General features: G+C 50.6%; 1 protein-coding gene across 1 annotated transcript in view; it reads right to left on the bottom strand.

Annotated features, from left to right (window-relative positions):
• Positions 1 to 8,700, bottom strand: part of ZC3H12D (zinc finger CCCH-type containing 12D) — a 32,176-nt gene that overhangs the window by 14,953 nt on the left and 8,523 nt on the right. The gene's annotated exons all lie outside the window — the stretch shown is intronic.

Genomic DNA, 8,700 nt, shown 5'->3' with positions numbered 1-8,700 from the left:
ACTCTTTCCTGGACTTGAAGAACGCTCACACTCACCCAGAGGCTACACCGTCCCTTCTGTCTAAGTCATAAGCTCCTCTTGTTCACTGAGTCCCCAGTGCCTAGCATGGTTCCTGATCATTAGTAAGGGCTCAATAAAACGTGATCATAAATGAAGGACTGAGAGGAAGCGTGTGGTCCATGAGCAGCTGGCAGGAGAGCAGCCCAGGCAAAGGGAATGGCGGCTCAGAAAGACCCTGACACAGGCGAGACCCGGTGTGGTCCAGGGACAAAGACCACACCGGGTGTCAGTGGGGCACGTGGCATGGGCAAAGGGGAGAGTTGTATGAGCAGAGCAGGAGAGAGGTCGGACAGGTCCTCAGAGAGCCAAAGGTCACCATGACGCCCAGGCCTTCTCCTGGGAAGCCTGGCCTGTGTCCATGAAGATGACACTGGAACTTGTCCTTGTTGTGCTGTCTCTTGTCTGTGACCTTTCCTCCCACTGTTTCAAGGTGGCTTAGGATAGTCACAGGTTTACACCGAGAAAAAGGACATCTTTGGAAAGCGTAATCAATAACACTGGAAGTGAGCTAGCCCCATGGCTGAGGGTTAAGGGAGCTGATCCAACCTGGCTGACTGCAGTTCAAATCCCAGCCCCAGTAGCTTAAAAAATATGCTGGACACATGTGCATGTGTGCCCAAAATATCAACAGGATGGAGAAATGGAGAAGGGACTGCAGGATGACCATGCCCCATGGGGGATACTTTCTCTCTCTCTCTCTGGCAAGTACACATTCCTGACAATTAAAAAACCAGTATTAGAGGCCAGTATTAGAGATTTATGGAGATACAAGAGAACTTCCCAAATTCACGTAGCCCCGGTAACATCTGAGGAAGCAGGCCTTGTTGCCTAGATCTGGGGTTTATTCCAGTTCAGACAAATATCCCTTTGGCCACTGAGGCTGAGTTGTGAGGTGTGTACACACAGGAGAAAATTTTAACAGGGATGTCTGTGGTAAAAAGAGAGAAGTAGAAGGCTAGTTCCCTCCAGCCCATCAAGTGGAGAAAAGGAAGGAGATGGAGGACAAGGAGGTCATTCACTAGGTTCTTACCCTGGTGTCCCCACCCTGCTCTGCTGGCTGGGCCACAGGAAGGGGGAGATGTAACAACCTCAAGATCATTAAACAGAGGCCTGAGCACTGCCAGCCCCTCAGAAATCCTGATTTCTACAGGGCGACCTTGGAGGAAGGTGGCTGGACAGCTGAGCCTGAAGCAACACCCAATCCCTGCATGCCCTAGGCCCGGTGGACTGTCTGAGGCCTGAGGAAGGCCCCCAGCATCAGGCTCCAAAGCCCCCAGGTGTTATCTGGGAGCAGAGCAGGATGGAGAGGGAACCCAACCCAGAGTCCTCCAGAAGACGTGGAGTGCGGACATTGGCACACGCAGGGCGCCCCTCCCATTCTACAAGGTGGAAAGCTACTGTAGCATGAAACAGCCCTTTGACCATCATGGCTCCCAAAAGGGCCAAAAGGGGGGCCAGCAGGTGGCGTGGAGGTTAAAGTGCTGGATCCCACATGGCCAGCTTTGCCAGTTCCAGTTCTAGAACCGGCGGCTTGAGAATCATGTGCGTGCATGCCCAAAATCCTGAGAAGAGAATGGAGAAGGCATTTTGGTGTGGCCATCTTCCCTGGGCGGTGATTTCTCACTTTCCCTCTCTGTCACTTTCCCTCTCTGGCAAGTTCACACACCCTATAACAAAACCGAAAAAAAGAAAAAGAAAAAGAAAACAAAAAAGGGAAGGGAAGCCAAGCCAAGGCAAGGCAAGGCAAGGCAAGGCAAGGAAAGAAAAGAAAAAAAAAAAAAAGAAAAGAAAAGAAAAGAAAAGAAAAGAAAAGAAAAGAAAAGAAAAGAAAAGAAAAGAAAGAAGAGAGAAAAAGAAGAAAAGGAAAGGAAAAGAAAGAAAAGAGAAAAGAAAAGCAAAGAAAAGAAAGAAGAGGAGAGGAAGGAAAGGAAAGGGAAGAGAGAAGAGAAGAGAAGAGAAGAGAGGAGAGGAGAGGAGAGGAGAGGAGAGGAGAGAAGAGAAGGCCAAAATAGACCAACCACACCTCCATGTTCACCTTCCAGAGGCCAGGCCAGGCCAGCTGGCCCCTCTTGCAGAGAACAGTAAGGGTTCAGGAACCCCTCTCTTAACCAGCATCGGGCCCCAAAGCCCCCAGGTGTTATCTGGGAGCAGAGCAGGATGGAGAGGGAACCCAACCCAGAGTCCTCCAGAAGACGTGGAGTGCGGACATTGGCACACGCAGGGCGCCCCTCCCATTCTACAAGGTGGAAAGCTACTGTAGCATAGAAAATGAAGCCCATTTCCTGTGCACTGGAATCAATAATGTGAACAATTGATGACACCCCTTTTCCAACCCCAGACACATGTGTCCCTTAACACAGTGGTCCCCAGCCTTCCTGTACCAGGGACCGGCCTTGAAGAAGACAATCTTTCTTGGGACTGGGGGTTGTGCGGTTAGGGAGGTGGGAGTGGTTGGTCTTGGGATGACCCAAGCACACCACATCCACTGTGCACTCCGTTTCTGCCACTACTGCACTGCAATACACAGCGACATCACACAACAGCTCACACTCTCCTGAGAACCCAGTGCCACCACTGATCCGGCAGGTGGCCAAGCCCAGGGAACAATGCGAACGTCTGCAAACACGCATGAAGCCTCCCATGCCAAGCTCACCTGGCACCCACACCCCACTATATGGCCCAAAAGGTAGGGGGCGGCAACAAGCCACAGACGGCAGCAGTCCATGCCCGGGCTTTGGGACCTCTGCCTTAACTGCAACAAAGTCCAACCTCAACCCATTCTCAAGTAAAAATATCACTCCTACAATTCTTTTAAAAACTGTTTCTTTAGGGCCAGCCAGAGGACATGGTGACTACAGCAACTGGATCCTACATGGTTGGCTGTGTGGTTTGAGTCCTGGACTCAGTGGTTTGAAAAACAAGTCAGGTATGTGTGCATGAGTGCCCAAAATCGTGAGAGGAGAATGGAGGACTAGGGATTGTAGTGTGACCATCTCTCCTGGGGGTGCTTTCTCACCTTCTGGCTCTCTCTCTCTCTCTCTCTCTCTCTCTCTCTCTGATAAGCACACTCATAGAAGGCAAAAAAATAAAATAAAATAAAAATGTTTTCTTGTGTTGGCCCCGTAAATCTAGTGGTTAAGGAAGCTGGATCCAATATGGCTGACCTTGGTTTGAATCATGGCCCCAGTGACTTGAACAGCACTCCAGGCAAGTATGCATGGGCCCCAACTCCTTACAGGATAGAAAAGGAGGAAAAGGAATGGGGTGTGACTACGCCCCATTGAGGGGTATTTTCTCCCCTCTCTCTCACTCCATCTCTCTCTAGCTAGTGCATGTGCCCTCTAGCAATTGGAAAAAAATTGTTTCTTAATTGTTCTCTTTTCTGGGACTCTTCACATATCTGTTCTAACCATGTCCAAGCCAGCTTCCTATCCTCGACACCTCTGGCGGATGTGCGGGAGTGAGAGAGGGAGGGAAACGCACCCTCCAGTGACACCATAGGAGTACCTCTAGCCGGGCTCTGAGGGGGTCCTGGGGAGGCATCACCCCGGCCCCGAGGACCTCATTTTCCACATCTGTGGAGAGCTGTCTGCAGGCCACTTTGCACTTCTGGCCTCATGTCATCGTTCCAACAATGTCCCCCTGGGGAAGTGACCTTCCTCCCCCAATTACCCTTGAGCCAACTGAAGCAAAGAAATGTACACAGTTCTCTGATCTGCAGCCCCGCGGACCCATTCTCCCTGGTCTCCTGAAGGCCGCGTTCACCCTTTCTTAGTTTCTACCTGGGATCCAGACGGCCGCTCCTTTGGGACAAGAGGGACCTGCAATGAAAATGCTCACCCATTGGGAGAGACCCTTATCGACAGGCACAGGCAGCAGCTAAGAGCCAGGCCAGGAGAAGGGAAAGGGAGCTGTAGGTTTCCAATAACACAGAGGGCTGGCAGGGGGCAGGGCTGGAGAGGGGAAGTGGGCAAGTGCCACCTGCCTGAAAGTCAGCCACTCGCAGTAACTGGACAGGCTGACGTGCACCGCCGCACTCTTCATGTCCCTGCCTGTGGGGAGCACAGCTATGGCTGTGGGGTGGGGGGAGACGGAGAGGGGCGATCATTCCTGAGGGGCTGGACTGTAAAGGGACATGGCTGTTTTGACTCTGTTTCTTATTTGGTGCTAAATGGCAAACATCCTAAACCATCGCACCGGGAAATGTCACCCCAGCTCATCAGGAGGAAGAGAGAGGAAGCGTGGGGCTGTGTTGGAGGGGGGGTTCCCCCTCTTACAGAAGGAGAAATGGGCACGGACTGAGGCAGAAGGCCCAGGCTAACGTTGGTCAGAGCAATTCAGGGCCTCGGAAGAAGGTCTTTCCCACCACCTCGACCTCAATCTCGACTGAGAAGCCCAGTGAAAACTGAGAGATGCCTGATCCATCTTTTCACAGTGATTCTTTATTCCAGAATAAAAGATTGGACCATGACCTGAAATGACGTCTTCTCTCTCACATGCTAAGATCCAAGATCTCATAAATGCTTCAAAGAAGGAATGCATTTTTCTTACAAAGGAATTTCTCTTCTCCAAAGGTTCAGAGAGAGTAAGTAACTTGCCCAAGGTCACAGAGCATTAAGTGCAGCTCTGGACTCAGTGCCCTTTCCAATGGCCTGTGTCACCTCCAACAGTCTCGAACCCCTCCGCTCTTCTTTTTCTTGGAAAGGACAGCATGGAAGACCCTGACCCCATAGGCCTTTGTACTGAACCCCTCCCAAGCAGTGTGAGCCCAGGACTTGCCAGCTGCAGACAGACCAAGGGGGGCCCCATTCTCTTCTCCAGGGGCCTCTGTGGGGTGGATGCCCAGGGCCCAGTCCTGCTGCTGCCAGGGTGCTGAGGCCTCAGCATGCATCAAATGGGAGTTCTCACTGACTACGGCCCAGAGACCGACTTCCAAGCATGAGCCCCATTCCTTCAAGGCAGGTGTGTATGTACACACACGCGCATGCGTGTGTTTATGAGAGAAAGAGACATTGGCTTGGTCACTGAGCTAAATGGCTGAGCTACTAGACACGTGGCCTTAAGAAAAAATATGCAGCAATTTTTCTTAAAAAAAAAAAAGTTGCAGCTTCCATCCATCAAAAGCCGTTAATGGCTGCATGGAGGCCTTGGAAGGAAAATGCATTCTTGGGGCTAACAGGTGGCTTGGTTAAGGTGCTGATTCCCCACATGGTTAACTGTGGTTCAAATCTTGGACCTAGCAGCTTTCTTTTTCATTTTCTCTCTATTTTTTTTATAATAAAAAATAATCTTTTCTTTTTTTTGAGAGAGAGATTTTTGTTATAGGGTGCATGTGCTCACAGGAGACACAGAAAGTGAGAAATCACCCCCGGGGGATGGCCACACTTTCTCCTCCATTCTCCTCTCAGAATCTTGGGCACACATGCACACACACCCAGAGTGAGTTTAAGCCGCTGGGTCTGCTAATCTAACCACAGTTGACTATGTGGGAGTCCAGTGATATAACCATTATTCCCATAAAATAAAATAATTCTTTTTTGTGTGTAAGAGAAATATATTTTTTGCTATAGGGTGCATACGCTCACCAGAGATGCAGAGAGAGACAGAGAGAAAGACGGAAAGCTAGAAATCACACCCCCAGGGGGGCTGGCCACACCGCAATCCCTTCTCCTCCATTCTCCTCCATTCTTCTCTTAGGATTTTGGGCACATATGCACATGCACCCAGCATGAGTTTAAGCCACTTGGCCTGGGACTTGAACCACGGTCAACTACAGTGAAGTTCAGCAATGTAACCAGTACCATAAAATAATTCTTAAAAAAAAAAAAAAAAGAGAGAGAGAGAGAAGATGCATTCTGAGCTGCTGCAACACTTCCTCGCCCAGGGCAGGCCACCTCCCAGAAGCCACCTGCTTTACATCCCATAGGCAAATCTAGCTGAGGCTGGATTGGAAGTGCTTAAGCCTGGGGAAAACACCTGATAATTTCACATCCTCTTACTGCCCCAGAAGATGGTTTCATTTGAATATGTCCTCATTAGGGGGTGCACAGGCTTTTGGTTTTGGTTGTTGTTTACACTTTTAAACTCTTAGAAAACTCAGATTATTGTTTATTCTGGAGTGAAGAGCCACCCAGTGAAGAGAATTCACTCCGTGGGTTCCAGAGAGAAGCCAGCCCAGCCTTCTGGGTACAGCCATAACAAACAGCTTGGGCTGAACATCCCAAAGCCCTGAGGAGAGAAGCCTACAGAAACTTCTACACACCGTGGCATGGTGGAGGCACACCTATGAAGGTCGGGGTCTGACTGGAGCCGGTGCTGACCTAGAGCAAGCCCATCAGATCCCTTCTTGTGCAACGGAGAGGGTCAGACACAAGGGCTGGTGGCCACTCTGACATTCTCTGTGCTAACAGGTGACACGTGACTTAGCGCCATTTGAAGGGAGGCATCAGTGATTCTAACATTTTTGGGGATCACAGACCCTCTGAGTATCTACCAAAAGCTGTGGATCTTCTCCCCAGAGAAACACCTAGGTACATCCATGTGCCACAGTTGTGGTGTCATTTTAAGCCACTGCTGGCTTTGGGAAGAGAAGTGGCCACCAGCCAAGGAATGCAGGCAATCTGGAGAAACAAAGAAAGCTGATAAAATAGGCTCTTTCCTGGGGCTGCCGGGAGGGAGCAGGGCTCTGCTGACACCCCAGTCTTAGCCCAGGACCTGCCTCAGACTCTGGCCCCGAGAACTGCAAGAGTTGTTTTAAGCCATCAATAGGAAACTCACACAGATCTTTGATAAGTACGTGTGTGTGCACATGCGCAGGTGAGAGAGAAAGTGAACCCTTAGACAGGGTCTCATCCAGCCCTCCAGCTTTTCAGGATCTCAGACACCTGCTGCGTTCTCAGATAGACCCAGGATGCAAACCCACAGTCACCGTGTGGCTTCCAGCCCTGGAAGGCCAGGCAGGTACACTAGGCATTATGCCCTCTAGGCTGGGCCCCACATGTCTTAAAGTGCCCCCCCCCACACCTTCCAGGGCTGGACAGTGTACAGAGCAGTACCCGTCAGTAACAATGCCTGCAATACTGCAGAACCTCAGTGACAGAGAACTTTCAGAAACCGTGTTTCTCAGGCTCATCGGATTTTAAGGTGAACAGATAATAATGAGATATCACTTTGGGGTTCAGTCATGCATCCCTGAAAAGGACGAGCCACCCTCTGGGATTTATCTTTCATCATGAAGGATCTGGCAGACCCTAAGGGAACATGGGTCCTGTCAAAATTCCCATCAGAGGATACAACAGACATCGCTGTAGGAGAAAACTCAGGGGCTGGAACAGACTCCCAGGTCCCCACTCTCTTCCAGAACTGGCCTTGAAAAGAACAAGTCCCACAACGATCAGGTAGTCATGCAACCTGTTTCTTTTTTCTAACTCCTAGGATCCAGAGAGTAAGGGGAGGGGTGTGTGTGTGTGTAGACATATATGTGTGTGCATACATACACACACACGCAGAGAGAACGCACAGATACCTGTATTCTGGGTCATGGCAGGTTTTGTAGGGAGCAGGCGTGTGAATGCATTATGCACAGCCACTTTCGTTATAATCCAGTCGAATGATGGTTTCCACTTCCAGCCCACAAAGATGGAGCAGGAGGGGTAAACTGGCTACAGTTACGGAAGGTGGGAGGTGGGAGGTGGGAGGTGGTGGGACTGACAGGATTTACTCAGGACACGTCGTAGTCATGTGCAAATAGAAGATGTGGTTTAAGTTTCGATTTCAAGCAGAATCAAGACTCTGATCAAAAGAAAAGCCTCCACCATCACCCTCCACATCACCATCAGCCAGGGGTGGCCCTTGCCTTCGCTCACAAGGAACAGCGGCCTGGCTTTTCTGCAGTGGCTTTTCCTCATTGTTTTGGGGAAGCTGCGTTTCTGTGGATCCTTACAGACCAACATCTGTGTGAGTTTCCTGTTGATGGCTTAAAACAACTCTTGCAGTTCTGGGGGCCAGACTCTGACATGGGTCTCCTGGGCTAAGATTGTGGGTGTTAACTGAGCCCTGCTTCCTACAACGGCTCCTAAATTGCAGAGGAAGAGAGGGCTCCAACATCTTCCTTTAAGGCTGGAAAGACCTGGCTGGTTAAGCATGAACAAATGCTCTCAGCTCATGCCATCCAGACGTAAGGGCAATGCTGAGATCGAGCCACCTTGGGCTGAGCCATTCCAAAGCAGCATTCTGCAGTGCCAAACCCAAAGTGAGCCTAACCCCCAGGGAAAACAGACACCGTCAGGCTGGGACAACTGCTTCTCTGGATTCCCGGTGCAGCTCAGCTTTGGGAAGCCCATATATTCACGGCTGGGAGTGAGCAATTCCCTATGGCTCTGCCCTTCAGCTGTGACTAAGCCCACAGGTAGAATAATCCACTTGCTTGGGCCGTGCCCCTCCTCACCTCATGGGGAGTGGGGTGGGGGCAGAATTGCAAGGTACTTAGGCAAGCCAGGCAGAGTGACAATACATCCTTGAAACACACGAAGACCCCAAGAAGCAAATATTCACACAACCCTATCTGCTGCCTGCTGCGTGGTGGCTGCAAAGGCATCTCTCAAGCCCAACCAGGGAGCTGCCATCCCTCCCCACCCCACC

The sequence above is a fragment of the Tupaia chinensis genome, unplaced genomic scaffold (genome assembly GCF_000334495.1).
Source record: "Tupaia chinensis unplaced genomic scaffold, TupChi_1.0 Scaffold000014_1, whole genome shotgun sequence".
Taxonomy (NCBI): domain Eukaryota; kingdom Metazoa; phylum Chordata; class Mammalia; order Scandentia; family Tupaiidae; genus Tupaia; species Tupaia belangeri.
The sequence above is the reverse complement of the archived record's forward strand: the minus strand, read 5'-3'. Positions and strand labels throughout refer to the sequence as shown.